Source organism: Octodon degus, unplaced genomic scaffold, assembly GCF_000260255.1.
Source record: "Octodon degus isolate 3935 unplaced genomic scaffold, OctDeg1.0 scaffold00053, whole genome shotgun sequence".
Classification (NCBI taxonomy): Eukaryota; Metazoa; Chordata; class Mammalia; order Rodentia; family Octodontidae; genus Octodon; species Octodon degus.
In genome coordinates this window covers 14039536-14055669 of record NW_004524629.1, presented here as the reverse complement: position 1 = coordinate 14055669, position 16134 = coordinate 14039536, and the positions used below count along the sequence as shown (strand labels likewise).

At 38.8% G+C, this 16134-nt stretch overlaps 1 pseudogene; it reads left to right on the top strand.

Annotated features, from left to right (window-relative positions):
• The first annotated feature begins 950 nt into the window (after positions 1 to 950).
• LOC101590855 lies at positions 951 to 1479 on the top strand (annotated as a pseudogene).
• The last annotated feature ends 14655 nt before the right edge of the window (positions 1480 to 16134 follow it).

Sequence of the window (16134 nt, the reverse complement as noted above, 5' to 3'; positions counted from 1 at the left end):
AGAACAACCCACAATGAGAATAGAGACACTAAAACATATTTATAATTATGAGGACCCAACAGGTCCTAAATCCAGCCATGGTGGGTGATGGCTATGCAGAGCCAAGGCCTGGGCCAAACCCGGGTTTTATTCAATCATGAAGGAGGAGTGACTTGAGGATGAATGACTGAGAATGTCAGGAAGAAGATAAGTACTGTGAGCTGGGCTAGATCAGAGGCCTGTATTTACCTCTGCAATATGCAGAGAAGGATATGCAGAGAGTAATCCGTATTACACAATTGAGATAGTTTTGAGGTATCTTAATGTTATAAGGTCCAGAGATTTAGCTCTGATGTGTAATCTTTTAAGCCCCAGGAAGTCATAGCCTCTATTTCGAGTCTCAATCCCAGCCAACAGCATGGACCATTGGCTCTTTGTCCTGTCTAGACCTGACTCATATTAAAGAGCAGCGGGTGGGGGTTATTAGGGAAACATGTTTATGCCATCTTTAAAGACTACCACTAGCAGCACCTTGGCTAGACCAATATGTATTGCTTAAAGCCAATTGAAGGGATAAGGCAAAGTCCTAGCCAGCTCTTTACATATCAATACATGGAAACAGGGTCAGGCACAGCCAAAATGGAGACAATTGCTCTTCTTTTAAGGAAAGTTGCTCAAGTGGTCCTCCACAAATTTAAGAGATGGGGTCAGCCAAATAGCTCAGCAGATGAAAGCACCTGCAAGCAGGCTCAGGAGCAGAGGGGTTCAATCCCTGGGCCTGCTGTGTTGACCCGGCCTCCCAGGGCACACTGAGATGGAGATTAAGACTGGGCGTGGTGGCATGCGCCTGTAATCCCAGCTCTTGGGAGGCTGTAAACAGGCAGATTACTACTAGTCCAATCTAGTAGTGAGACCCTGTACACCCTGTAGACCCTTCCCTAAAATACAAGGAAAAAAAAGTTTAAGAGATCATGCTCAACTTGTCCTGCCTGGTGCTCTCCATGCTGGTGCAGCTGACAGCAGCCACCAAGTTTGAGGATGTCCGATGTAAATGTATCTGTCCTCCTTATAAAGAGAATCCTAGGCATATTTATAATAAGAACATATCCCAAGAAGATTGCGATGGTCTTCACATTGTGGATCCCATGACAGTGCTTGGACCTGACGTAGAAGAGTACTGTCTCTGCTGTGAGAGCAAATATGAGGAAAGAAACTCTCTCACAATCAAGGTCTATTTTGGGTCTCCTACTGCTGTACATGGTATATCTTACCCTAGTTGAGCCTGTACCGAAGCAGCACCTCTTTCGACACTCACAGTTGATACAGAGCAACGATGATGTGGGGGATCACCAGCCTTTTGCAAATGCTCATGATGTCCTGGCTCGCTCCTGCAGTCGACCTAACGTTCTGCACAAGATAGAGTACGCCCAGCAATGCTGGAACCTTCAACTTCAGGAGCAGCGAAAATCTGTCTTTGACCAACATATTGTCCTCAGCTAAAGGGAGTCAAATTCAAGAAATAAACAAGGCAGAGGACTGGAAGGAACTGACTGAGTTTTCTGGGTTTTGTTTAGTATTTTGTTGATTTTACCAACTGTTGCTGGAAGACTCAAAATTGGAAGCAAAAAAAAAATATGCTTAGTATTTTTTCACATTAACATATTAATAGAAATTTTTAAAAGCACACAGGTCAGAGTCAGCCAGTAAGCCTTTTCCTACTTGTGACTTTTACTAATAAAATTAAACCTGCCTGTAAGTTATCTTGAAGTCTTTTACCTAGAACAAGCACTCTTTTACTCCATGCAGTTTAACCTGGTTTTCAAAATAATCTTCAGGTTGTCTGTCTGTGAGAAAAGGAAAGGATACACAGGAAGTGCTTGACACAGCTTTTCTCATGTCACTTTACTAAACCAACTTTAGTAAATAGACCTTACCTTCTATTTTCAAATTCTGTTCATATTTTCCAGTATGGTCAGTCTCATCAAAGTGCTGATTTATCCAAATGAATTTTGCACTGACTGTATTGTCTAAATATCTGGTTGTCCTGTGGCTGGATTTCGTGGTAAATTGGATCTGAAATGCATGGTGGCCCTTCCTAGAACATCCTAGAACAAACTGGCTGTCTGCAGATTTATTCTAATGACTAAACATAGTGTGTGTGGTCTTCCTCATCTTCTAGTAGCTTTAAGGAAAAATCCTAAGGACTTGGTCATTTGCAATAAGGAATTTTTGTTTTAAACCCAAACCTCCCTGGATTGATGACATACATGTGTTGGTCAGCATTTCCAGTCATGCTGAGAGGCAGCTGTTTGAGCTCAAGTGTGTGCAGCCTTGAACTAGTACTGGGGTTCTGGATGCCTTTCTCTGAAAAGTACAACAGTTCTTGGATAACTGGCATTCTTCTTCTATGTCTTCTTGGGAATGTAACAATAAAAATCATTTTTTGAAACACCTAAAAAAAAGAGAGAGAGATGACTCATAAAGTGGCTGATGAAATATGCAAGATAAGGTTACTGAAAAAGTAGATGGGGTCAAGATACTAAGAATTCAGTCATTTGGATCATTCAGTTCCTAAGAAGTAAAGGATCATTTGTATGTATGTAAGAATCACTAAGAATAAAAATAGATGTATTACTGGAAAGAATGACTGAAATGAAGGAGTGTGATCTTCTGGGGGTCAGTAACATGACTGCAAAAAGAAGGGATAGTAGGTGGAATAGACATCTGATGGCATAAAAGTAAAACCTTGGGAGGAAGATGAGTTAGAGGTTGTTTTGCATATTTCTCCTTTATGCAATACACTAGTTTTTATATCCAGTTTGTCTTGATATAGTATGCTTACTTGACAATAGTTTTATTGGTGACTTGGATGAAGTTAGAGAATGAAGCCGGTTAACTCTAGGGCTTTAAGCACTTCTGCTAGAAACCTTCACTTAAGTTGATATTAACCCATTAAAAAATCTAATTTACTCTATGGTTTAATAATTTTATTATCTTGTCTATACATGATGATGTTCAGTGGTATGAAACATGTGATGCATTACTGAAATTTTGATACTATATCAAGTGTAATATTTTTGAAACTACAATATTCAGCCTCAAATAGTCCACAGACATATTCTCAGTAGCCCCCAAGTTCCTCTCAGGGATCCTCATTAATAAGAATTATTCTGGGGCTGGGGAGATAGCTTGGTGGTCTAAAGTGCCTGCCTGGCAAGCTCAAGGACCTGGGTTTAATCCCTGGTACCACGTCATACTGACCCTGGAACCCCAGCCGCGCTGTACCAGCCACCAAAACTGGGTGTGGTGCTGCATGCCTGTAATCCTAGCACTAGGGAGGCTGAGACAGGAGGATCACTATGAGTCTGAAACTGCATAGCAAGACCCTGTACCTAATAAATAAATAATGTTTTTTAATGTAAAAAAGAATTACTCTGATATCAGTTTGTTTCAATATTAATGTTCAAAGAATCCATATAATTTTATTCAATAAAATTTGCATGGCTCTTTTGTAACAAGACTCCAACACATTGGTACCAAACAGTTTAACTTTGTTAGTTTTTAAAAATTGGGAATGCCTTCATACTTAAATGATGCATAAACACCAAAATCAGGTCAAATGACATCATTGTATTCTCTATAAAAGATGATATTGCAGTGCTTCAAATAAAGGAGAGACGTGGGTGACCTGAATCATCATATGCATGTGGTAAAATTGGAAGATCAAGCCCATGGAAATCAGTACCACACACTCATTGTGAAACCATTACTTTTTGCATATAAATAATATGTACTCACACAACATTAACAGAATTATTGGGGAACCATCCACTTGGGGCCGTCCTCTTATCCCTGTCTTGGACAGGAGCTTTCTTTCCCCCCAATAAATATATTCTGCTCATTAAAAAAAGAATTATTTTAAGTAATATTGATTTCATAACTTTATTATCATTCATATTGGATGATCTTGGTGTATAGTTTTATTTATACTTAATTATCATTCAAATGAAAATAATTGACATACACTCTGTCAAATTTCCTATAATAGTCTTACATATTACTCAAGTCAAAGAAATGTTATTGCTTTCTACTTCCCTTATACTTCTATTCGAACAACCCTGATGTTTAAAAGTTAGAGATTAAAATAATCCTATGTAAATTGTCTTTTAGGATTCCATGCTGACAAGCAAGAATAAGTACTACCTATTTTTTTACATTCTCTAAAGTCAGTCTTTTAGCAGCCTCTCCACCTTTCACTACAGCCATCTCAAGAGTTTTACTTAGCATAATTTATATCTGCCTCTTACCACCAAAGTAGTGTAGATCAGCAGAGACCCAGATAGTCACACTAAGAAAGACTTCTATATACATCAGGACAGTAGCAAATTAAACATTGACTTGTAAAATTTATACCTATAAAGGCAATATGCCACTTCCATTATTTCATTGGCCAGTGAAAATCACATGGCCACATCTAACATTTAAATGACAAGAGAAAGTAATCCTACTATAAATGGTAGAGGAATTGAAAAGATTTGGTGAATAATCCTGTTGGCTATACATACTGCTGGAATTTCATAGGATAATATTATTTTCACCAGTTTAGAACTAATATTTGTATCCATTAGGTTTTGTATTAGTTAAAGTTCTTTAGAAGAACAGAATCAATAGAAAGTACATTGTATAATTATGAAAAGGGATTTATTATGTAGGTTTACATAATCAGGGGTGGAAGAATCTATATAGTCATCTTAGAGATCAGAAGCAGAAATTACAATGGCTGCTTATGTCCCAGAAAACTGCAGATGCTTCACCCAAGAAAATAGAAACTATACGAAAAAGGAAAACTGTACAAGAAAAATCGTTCTTTTAAAAACTTTTGTTTTCTTTTTTTTATGTATTTAGTAGAGAGTCTACCAGGTCTCACTACACAGATCAGACTCATAGTGATCCTCCTGATTTCAGACTCCCAAGTGCTAGGATTACACGTGCGTGCCACCACGCCTAGCCTCAATCACCATCTCAGTGCACCATAGGGGTGGGGCTGGCTCCACACGCCAGGGGATCACCGTGGCCCCTGTGTCTGCCTAAGTAGGCACTTTAATCTGCTGAGTTTTCTAGCTGGGCCTAAAACTTTGTTCTTTTGAAACTGTCTAGTTCTGTAAATTCTCATGGCTTTGTAATTACTTTCTTGACTGCTGTAACCACAAAGGAATAACTGAACATGCAGGATGACTGATTATACCATTGTACTCAGGTTCATAAGCTAATGAACATGTTTCTACCCTTGTAACTAATGATCTCACCCTGCTAGCTAATCAGAAGGACTGCCAGACTATTCTTTTACATCTTTGTACCTTCTGCTCTTACATGATATAAAAGCCCTAGACCACCAGAGATCCAGGCATGATATTTTGGGAGTGATCCCAACTAATGCTTATCTGTGTAAATAAATATGCCTCTAAATACTGGGTGTCACTTCAATGTTTCTTCTTTCTGTTAAATCTTGTGCATTGTTTTGGGAGACCAACCATTCTGACCTCTGGTCACCAGTCATGGGCCTCTCCAGGTCCTGACACACCCCTTGATTTCTTGAAGGCATGTTGTCAAGAATTCTCAAGTCCCCTCAGATGTCTGGAGGCTTCCTGGTTCCCTGTTCAAGTGGCTCACATTAGACCCCAAAGGGAAGAGTTCACTGTCTGTCTGCCTGCCTGCCTCCCTGATTCTGGTAAGACACTCAGGGACATGCCAGTTAATCTGTCAGTCCTGCTTAGTTTGGGCACAAGAGCTTGATCAAGTCTTGTTAGTTAAGGCCACCCCGAAGGAAAGGAGGGATTGCAGTGTTTATCCTCTGTGTGCCTGCTGAATGAATGTGTGAATGGAACAGACAGCATAAGTAATAGGCTGCTCCATATGTGCACCAAGACTGGGAAGCATTGGTTATAGTGGCTGATTTGGCCCTCATCTGTGGTTTCATGTTGTTTGACATATAGTATAATGGAGGCCTTGTGCCTTCCTTAGCAAGTTGCAAGGGGTCCCTGCAAGGGGTGGAGCCAAGTGGTATCTGAATCATCTCTCAATGACGGAACCCATTCTTTGTTGTTTCATCATTCCAGGGTACACAACATTCATAGTCGGGAGATAGACTAATTAGTTAAAACCCACAGTCCCTGACCATAGAAAAAGGGGCTCTTGTAGAGTTAAAAATAAAACTAAACAGTTTTCTGCATCTCAAAGAAAAAAAAAAAGGAAAAAGAGGGCATTCTTCCTGAGAATTCTACCTTGATACCCACATCAGCTGCAGTTCAAAGTTGCTGTGAACACCTATAGCTTCACTCCCCACTCCTGACATCTTTTTCCAGCCAGTTGGAACTTGTGCCAGGTAACAATTGCCTGCATTTGGCCACAGGGGCCCTCCCTCTAGAGCCTTCTGCTTACATGTCTATCCTGCTCAAATGGTATCATCTAATGCTCACCCAAGACGACTGTCAACAATTCCTTCTGAGTTCTACATTTTGACTGAGAAAAAATTGGACTGTCAGCCCTGACAAATGAGTTCAAATTGGGCCCCTAAGAGCTTGCAGTCATTGCAAGCATCAAGGTCAAACCTGTGACACACTGGTAAACAATGGGACAAAACTCTCTGCCTTTAAAGTTCCCTCTTTCAAAAAGTTGCATCTGGAATTCTTGCCTCTTGTTCCTTCCACCAGACATAAACTTACATGCTAGGAGTATAACTCCTTCACACCAAGGCAGTCAGCTTCCCTCTCGTTTAACTCTGAACTCTCAACTTTGACTGTTTCCCACAAGAAAGATGATTTCTGCATCAGCCAGAGGCAGATAACTACAATCCTGAAGTTCTGAAAACTCTTCCTTGAGGTATAAACTAAAGACGCGCCTCTGGGCCTGACCATTAACTATACAATCTCGCCACAACCACCATTGCCGTCTTATGTCAGGGGAAGTACAAACAGACATCCAGCCACACATCAACCTGACAGATTGTCAATCACATTAGGAAATATCCCCATGCTATCAAAAACACAGAAAAGATTTCTTCTGCTTTTAAATTGCTCCCATAAGCCCCTTCAACTGGGAAAATCCTGAGACAAAAGTTAGTTCACTTGGACTCAAGTGCCATAAAAGGGTAAAACTCTCCCACCTTGTGACCACACCTGTGTCCTGCCAAAGAAGAAAGCCTTCCTAGACATCAAAATGAATCCACAAAGCTGTCTGAGAGGCTCTTAGAATCAGCTCAAGGTGCCAAAGCTTTATCTTTTTCTGCATGAGGACCCAAAGTCCAGCCTGCCTCCTCCTCACATTCATCAACCCCAAGCTGCACAGCCAGCTGCAATGACACCACAGCCAGTTTTGTCTCCTACACCACAGCCTCCTGCTTTACTGTAAGCAACTCCTTCTTACTCTGCTTAATACTGAAGAATGCCATCATATTTTAGATGGGGCCCAAGCCTGGTTAATGTCAAAAGTCCTTACCACTGTGCTTCATCCTGGTGCTTGGGTGAGCACCATCCTTCCCTGAGTGGATCCAAACTGGGAGTGTAATGCAACAGAAGGTGATGAAGCCTTAAATCAATACTGCACTGCTCTCCCCCTGGCAGACATCAAGGAGGAAGAGAAGAAGCCAACATACATGTCTAAATTTATGGAAGTTACCCAAGGGGGCCACCACTGAAAAAATTTTGCCAAAGCAGATCCTGTGAGATTCTAAACACTATTAAATATGAATTCCTGGACATGTTTGAGTGCCCTGTACCTCTCCTGAGATGTGACTAGCCTCCCTCACACTTGTGTCCACTGTCTTGACTTACACTGACTCTGACTGTACCTCAGGCAGAATAATAGTACCTACATCAGCCTGAAATGCCTGATAATTGTAATGCTGAAATTTTGAGAGACTTGTTTCCAGAATTGTGGACAAAGGACTCACCTCAGGGACTTGCTACCAATTATTCCCCTTTGGTGATCAAACTCTGTCCCAAAGCAATCCCCCACCTGCATCAAACAGTAGACTCCTGCCTATAAAGCTAGTTCAAGATCTCTAAGCTTCCAGTGCCACTATGATTGCCCTTCGTATATATTGGCTCAGTCTTCTGCCACCCATAGCCAGCTAGTACACCTGCCTGGATGTAAGAATGCCCTCTTGTGCCTTTAGTTGGCTCCTATTAGCCAGCCCATCTTCACAACTGACCTGAATTTAACCTTCTGGAGATTAAAAACTTGTTTATCCTCTTCAGAGAAGCCCTTATACCTTGCTAAGTTCCCAGAATGATAGCTAAACTATCTGTTGGAAAGACACAAAAGCCCTTCTACAGTATCTTAGAGAAACTCTTTATATAAAAAAAACCCTCCGCAGATTTCTTGGAGCTGCTAGCTTCTATAAAATTAAGTTCACAAAAACAATGATACTTCCTCGGACTGTCAGCCCCTGGAAGCACCTAGTGGCCTCCCTGTGCAAATACTTGGCTACTGTCCTTCTTATCAAAAAAGCTTCTATGCTCACCTTAGACCAAGACCTAATGTCTAGGTGCCACATGCTATACTGGCCCTCACCTGATACCAAGAACTCTTATGCAAAAATCCATACCTGACTCTTGTGGCAATAAAACCATTCATTTCTGCCATACCTGCCCACAAAGCTAGGCTCCTCAGACATGACTGCCTGGTACCATCTGATAAACTGTTCTTGAGCAAATCAAACTTAAAATAGCCCACTTGATAGATGCATACTACACTGTTTTTATAGATGAAAGTAGCTCTGATAGGAATGGAGTCTAAGATGCTACATATACTGTAGTCACCTTGGACAAAGTTGTTTTGGCCAAAGCTCTCCTGCTACTGCTTCCTATTGCTGTTTGAAAACCTGCCACCAATACAAAACTGTTTGATCTAGATGCCTAACCCCCTTCAGAGATCCAATTAACTGAAGCATCAAATATAGCCAGGATAATTTTACCTAGGATTCTCAGAAGATCAGAGCCAGACCTGTCCCTGCCATTTGTCCTGCAAATTCAAGCCATAGCATTGGCGCGTGTACCCCAACAGCTGGCTCAGGTTTCAGCAGCTATGTCACTGACTCTGACCTCATAAATGATAGTGGTTTCTTCCCATTCAAAGATATATAGAGAGACTACACAGAAATAAAATGTAATCCAATAAAAATAGCTTGTAACCAGTTAAAGGACCAGCTATATCTGTAAACATTCTTGCACACACATGTTACCCAGGTACATATTAACTACCTCTACAAGTTTCAGAAATCCAGTATTAGAGCCACTGAAAATTTTACTTAGATAACTCCTCTGGTGCTCACTCTAAAGGGACAGTATACTCGGACTTCACCCTGGATGCTGATGTCTGAAGCTTGAGGACAGCATTCGCAGGATTCAAAGTGTGATTGCTTGTCCCAGTTCTCTCCCATGTGTACTTGGTATTGTGTTTTCCAGCTTGATTCTTGCTCCCCATCCTCTCACTGTTTGTAACCTTTGCCTTGGCCTTGTGGACAGTTGCCTCAGAGGGATAAAAGACAACCAGTATGACTCTTTTCCTTACTCTTTATATGGTTTCGTTAGCTGGACTTATTTTAAATTTCCTCATCTCAAAAATCTAGGACTATCAGTTATAATTAGAAAATGTGTGTTGCTACTAATGTGCTAACATTAATGCTGGGATCTGGATTCTGGCTCTGTTTAATTTAACCACGGAATATCAAATCACCATAACCCATGGATCATGGAATGATCTAGCCACAAGTTGTAGCTTTCGTCAGCAGATACTACACATTTCTGGAATTTCCAACTTCGTTGGTTTGCCACCGAAACTTTGCCTTTATGCCTACAGGTTCATGCACTGCTTTCTCAAGGGCTCCTTATCTGGCTTTTCCAGCTTTCTTTGGAAGTCTAGGAGGAAGCCTCCCTACCTATTACTCTTGCATTTTTGCATGTCAATAAAATGAGCATTATAAGAACAAAGTTCACTGCTATCTGTGAAAGTAGTAATTATGCACTCTTGGTCAATGGCTGCAGAAATTTGCGCACTTGGATGGCTGAGCTTGCTGAAATTAATTCCAGGGAACCTATTCTCTAGGAGACCTTTCTTGAGCTGGGATCACATGGACTCTTTCCTTGAAAGAAAAGTTGACACTTTCGCACCCTTTGGTGGAGTTTTGCTGATTTCTGAGATGCCCTTAAGGAATCTTCTGCTTGTCCCTGTACAAAGATCTTTTGTTTTGTTTTGTTTGTTGTAATGATGTCAATCTCTTTAGCAACCAAAGCTCCTTTCCTTTAACCCTAGCTTTATATATGACTTCTTATAGGTCAAAATTTAAGTATTCCATGTTTCTGCTCTGCCTTCTGCCCCTGACCCTCATTATAAATTTTGCTAAAAATAGACAGCAGAAAAAAATAAAAATTGAAAATAGAAGTACAGTGACACAGCTTGAATATCAGGCTGTCCTGGAATTTCCTCTGTCAGATTAATTGATCTCAATTTCCTGAAAGATTTTAGGGAATGGGCAAAATGAAGACAATTTTTCCTGCCAGAGAATAACACACATGGCCTGTAGTCCAATTGCCTTGCTCTGAATTAAGATCTGTAGGGATAGAGTGATGGCTCAGTAGAATAAGTGCTTTCCTGGCAAGTACAAGGTCCTGAGTTCAATCCCCAGTACCAGAAAAAAAAAAAAAAAAAAAAAAAGAAAAGAAAAGAAAACTGTGCCTGGCCTACACTGACCACATTCCTAATCAGCATTCTGGTGCTCTGAGCTTTGACTAGAATTTGATTTTCTTGTGTTACTTAGCAGTTCTTTAGCTGGCATCTCAAAACCTTCCAAACTCCTTCCACAAAAATAGTTCCAAAGGCTTCTAAAGCATATGATTAGGTATAGTCACAGCTATGACCCACTTCTTTGGCACCAGTTTTGTGTATTTGCTTTCTCATTGCTGAGATACAAAACCTAACACTTACAGCCTAAAGGAGGAAAGACTTAAATTTGCTCAAGATTTGAGTTCATAATTGGCTGACTCCAAGGCAGACAATGTAGTAGAACCAAAGGTCTTGGGAAAAACAGGGCAAGACTGACAGAATGTAAGGGAGGAACAAGATATAGACCCAAGGCCACATCTCTATGACTCAGCCAGGTACACCCAGAAGTATGGTCCACTACTCCTTGAGGACTCCAAAGCCAATCAAGTTGAAACTCTATTCCAGTTGCCATGGGGTTTTTACTTGAAAATAGCAACAATTCACTCTAGCATATTGAAGCATATTCTAGCATATTCAATGAAAGGAATTCATTAAAAAACTGAAAAAAAGAAAGATTGAATAATCAGAGTCAGAAAGATTAAGAATGATGGTAGTTCTAGATGTTTTAGTAGAAAGACTGAATGGATAGCCTCTTGAAATACTTCTACTAGTATCAATAAAATCTATACAAGTTGAGTCAATTTGATACTCATCCAGGGGTGGATATTAGTTGTCTCTATTCAATCACATGCCAACTGAAAAAGTAGGAGACATCAAGACACACTAACTGATAGCCCACTCCTATAGAAAAAAAGTAAATTCCCAAAGGAAGAATTAGTGTTATGAAGGAAATAGGGACAGCAGACACACACAATACACCTTTCAATCTCTTTTGAAAATTTTATCTTAAGTGTCTCTTAGCATCTCTTCCCTTGATTTCTCAGAAATTGGTTGCTATTCTTTGTGATCATAGCATAGGAAACTGACAAGGGAAAGATCCTGCCTGGCTTCAGTTTTCTTCCCTACTGACATGCTGCAAAAACCAAAATTTTTCACTATTATAACCTTTGTTTCTGTAGTCATTAACTCTAGGAAGGGTTTAGCACCAAACAATCATCACTAAAACAATTCAGGGATTAACTTGTGAGATTACATGGCCATAATTTATTAGAGCAAGACCAAGTGAGAAGGAAGTGAAGACTATGAGGAGCTTTATCAAGGCCTTTACCCTGGGGAACTTTCTGGAGAACAATGATTTGCCTGCAGGTTGAGGGCCTTGCTCTGCAAAGAGGTCCTGGATACAGATTTAAATATTAGTATTATTAGTGGAGAAATGATCCACAGGAAAACATTTATACACTAAATATATGATCACAAAATACTTTCTTTCAGTCTAAACTTCCAGTATCTGACCTTTGAAATTTGGCTATTATTGAGTTTTTCATGAGTACCACTTGTTTTTCTTACTTTGGAAAATCTGTTATAAATAAAATGAGTTATTAATGTTTGGCCATGCAGTTTCAAAACACTGAATATAAAGCTTGGCTGACTACTCTGCTGAATCCTTGAAGCTGATGGACCAAGCATGTATGCATCATTTGAAAAGGCTCCAGTTCACAGTGGAAGACCAAAAATTTCTCCATCCACTTTAACCCACAAACTGCTTCTTCAGGCTCTAGAAAATCAGAGAAAGGGCTCTGAAAATGGAAGACTAATATATATTTTTATTTATTTAATTTTCTAAGAAGAGATTGATTCCAAATAGTCACTGGATATGCTTGTAATATATTTTATAATAAACCAAATTCTCCTAATACAGTCTCTCATTAGACTGAATCTAGACACTGCATTTATTCTCTCAGGCTATAGCAGAGTGATCCAAATACACAAACAAGTAAAAAGATAAGAAAATGGACTTGCATGCTGATTTGTTAATAAATTGCTAGTTGAATTCCCTAATGAATTTCTAATGACCCTGGAGCTGACATAGAGTCTGAACTCCCATCAAACTTCTAGACAAAAGCTTAGAGGCTAGTAGAAAAGCTGTTAAATAATTTAAAATTTGAAACACTGAAGTTGAAATAAAGAAAACATTAGTAACTATGTTTATTTCTCAGACTGAAGAGCAAGTCAAATTTTCAGGCAGGCAATGTGGAAAACAGTGATGCTATATTTTAAGGCCTCGCTCCAACAGTAGACTTAGAAATTCAGTAGATAGAATGCTGATGGCTTTAAAACAGGGAATTAAGGCAACCATTCGCTACAGACTACATTGAAGGGACAGCTGCAACTAAGTTCATTTCTTGGAAACCAGTGACTGGATGTAAGCCTAAATCTACTTAAGTTATTATCATAAGCAAAACACTCTGATGGCTTCTCCTTGATACCAGATCTATCTCTACAATCTCTGACATAGCCTACTCTATTCTGGCTCATATAACACTGACCTAACACTTCAGACTTAATTCATGCTAGTGTGTTCTAACCACTCAGCTGTCTCAACTTTTTCAATATTCCAAGGTGCTTCTCACCTTAGAGTCTTTGCAGACACTGGTCCCTCTAAGGAAGATATTTATTCTCCAAAAAAATTTTTTTAGTGATTAACTCTCAGCACTTCTTTATGGTGAAATTTAGCTATCTTTAATCTTCTTTAACTCTTCAAAAAGGTCTGAAACTACTTTTCTTTGGACTGACCCTTAGAGGATTCAATAGAGTCAAAATTGATTGTTCTTGTAGCCAACAGCTTAGTATCTTTCTCCCTTTCTAAACTTCAAGTTCCATGATGGTAAGGATTTCATCTGTCTTAATTAGTCTGTGTCTCAAAACCTAATACAATACCATGCTTCATATACAACAGATGTTGAATAAATATCCAGGAATGACTAAATTGCAATACTGCAATTTAAGACTCTAATTTTGACTCAGCATTAATTTTTCCCATTCCAAATAATAATATAGTGAGACCAAGATGATTATAGATTAATAATGAGCAACAATTTACAATATTGATAGAGCAAAGACATTTACCAACCTCAAAAGCAGATTGTTTCAAAATTGTATTTGCATAAAGATTTTCTTTAAATGTATTTGGTACAGGGTCTTACAACACAGCTCAGACTCATAGTGACCCTCCTGTTTTTAGCCTCCCCAGTGCTAGGATTATAGGTGTGTACCATCACACCAGATCTTGGTGGCCGGCTCGGTGCTCATGGGGGCAGGGCCAGCTGGCATGTGGTATGGAGGATTGAACCCTGGTCCCTGAGCTTGCCTTAGCAGGGGATCATATAAATCTTTTGCCTTTTGCATACAGATTTTTAAAAAATGATTTTTTGCCAGGTTTATCTCAGTCACTCAGTGTGGCTTCAAAGTGGATTTGACCTTTTTAATTGAATTTTTTTGTTTTGCTTTACCACTTTGATAGCATTGATATAGGTAAAGAAAAACCTTTTTCTCTACCTTAAGAAGCATCAACTGTGCAGTGTCATAATGAATGGTACTTTCAGTTTCACTTGGAATCTGAATCTAATTCAAATCATCTATCTAAAAATGTGCTTGAGAATATTACTATTGGTACTACTTCAACTAAATTTAGCCACCGTTTATATTATAGCTATAGAAAAGAATTTTTTTGAATTCTACATAAAGATATGGAATATATTTGTCTTTTTTCAGCAGCTTAAACTTCACAGTCCCCAACTATGACAGAAATTGGGGAAGGGCCTCAGGAAGAAATGGAGAAAGAGGTCGTCCATAGGAATGGTGAATACAGGCTAGTGTTGCTGGTTTTAGAGTCCGGTGCCATTTTGTTTTCAACCCCTACACTTCATGTCCGATGTGACTTACATAGGAAGAAAAGCCTGGCAACCATAAGGTCCTGAATTCAATCCATGGTCCCCCCCCCAAAATATAAAAATTAAAAAAGAAGAGAACAAAGAGCAGAGGTATAACATACAAGAAGAGATGTTTGGGGGACATCAAAAATGTACTCTAAGGTTAACCTATTTGTTTGCAAATCAGATGTTCAACATGTCTTCCCAAAATAATAATTAGAATATTTTTGATATGCATGAATCCAGAGAGAAGGTATTTGAATAATTTATGTAAAGGCCAGATGATTTAACCTACTCTGTCCAGACAATACTTTGCTAGTAGGTAGAATTATTGTATTTATCTGCCAGGCCAGACACAGAGTGTCTTTCTCCCCAGATAGAATAGCTAAAATTTACTTATTAACTCTCTCTATATTTTTATTATTTTCTAATAGTCTATTAAGTGATTTTGTCACTGAAGCCTTACCTTTCAATATAATTTCCAGGGTTAGAGTTTATCCCTTATCATTACTTCTTTTTTTCAGATTGTCTAGAGATGACATGTTAAAAATGCAGACATCTTAATCTCATGAACAATACTTTATAAATCATATTTAAAACATATCTCTTCCTTGAAATTGTTCAGCAAGCTATCATATCCATTGTGTGTCAATTTCTATGATTCACTCTTACATTCAAAGCTATAGTTCATGTTGAGAATCTTTGGACATTTATCCTACATTTCTCTTTTTTCATTTTCTGTTCTCATTGCCTAAGCCTATATTAAAACTACATTTTAATCTAGACAAGGAAAGAAGCTAGTACTTAATATGTGGCATATTAATCAGAGTAAATGTCTATAGACTATTAGAGACAGTAATCAGGTTGCTAAGAGAAAAGGGAGAATTTTTTTTTAAATTGTGATTGTATATATGGTTTTCTCCTGTGCTCTATGTTTGAGGTTGGTTTATAATGTATTTAACCCTCTTGATCTAATTTTTCTCTCACCACTTTTAATAGCATTGATTCAGGTAAAGAAAACTTTTACTCTGCCCCCAGGAGTATCAGCAGTCCAAATATGATAATAAATGTCAATTGATATTGGCCTTTATCTCATGCAAAAACAGAAAGAAGTATAGAAAATGGTAGAATGCAGAGTGGCCCATCTGAAAGAGTAAGATGTCACTTGGCTCAAATGGACTTTTATCATGAAAAAATGTGAGCACTATGTTATCAATATTTTAATTTTTGACAGAAGCCAGAAGTCTAGACTTTTATGTGTGCTCTCCGAGTTTTATTTTTCTAGGCTTGGCACAAACGAATGCTTTTTGTGACTTTACAAGACAGTGTGGTATTTTTTCTTTCTTTCTTTTTTTTTTTTTTTTTTTTTTTTTAGGAGACATTGACATCCGTTCTATCTTCACTGACTCATTTGGTGGGAACAAGAAGTCCATATGCTAATGCAAATAAAGAAGAAGGAAGAAGTTCAGGAAGAAGGGAGGAGCGGGAGAAACAGTCTGCATTGTATAAAGATGATCTGTATTGATGCTTTATTTTTTATGGAAACATATATATCCCACCAAAC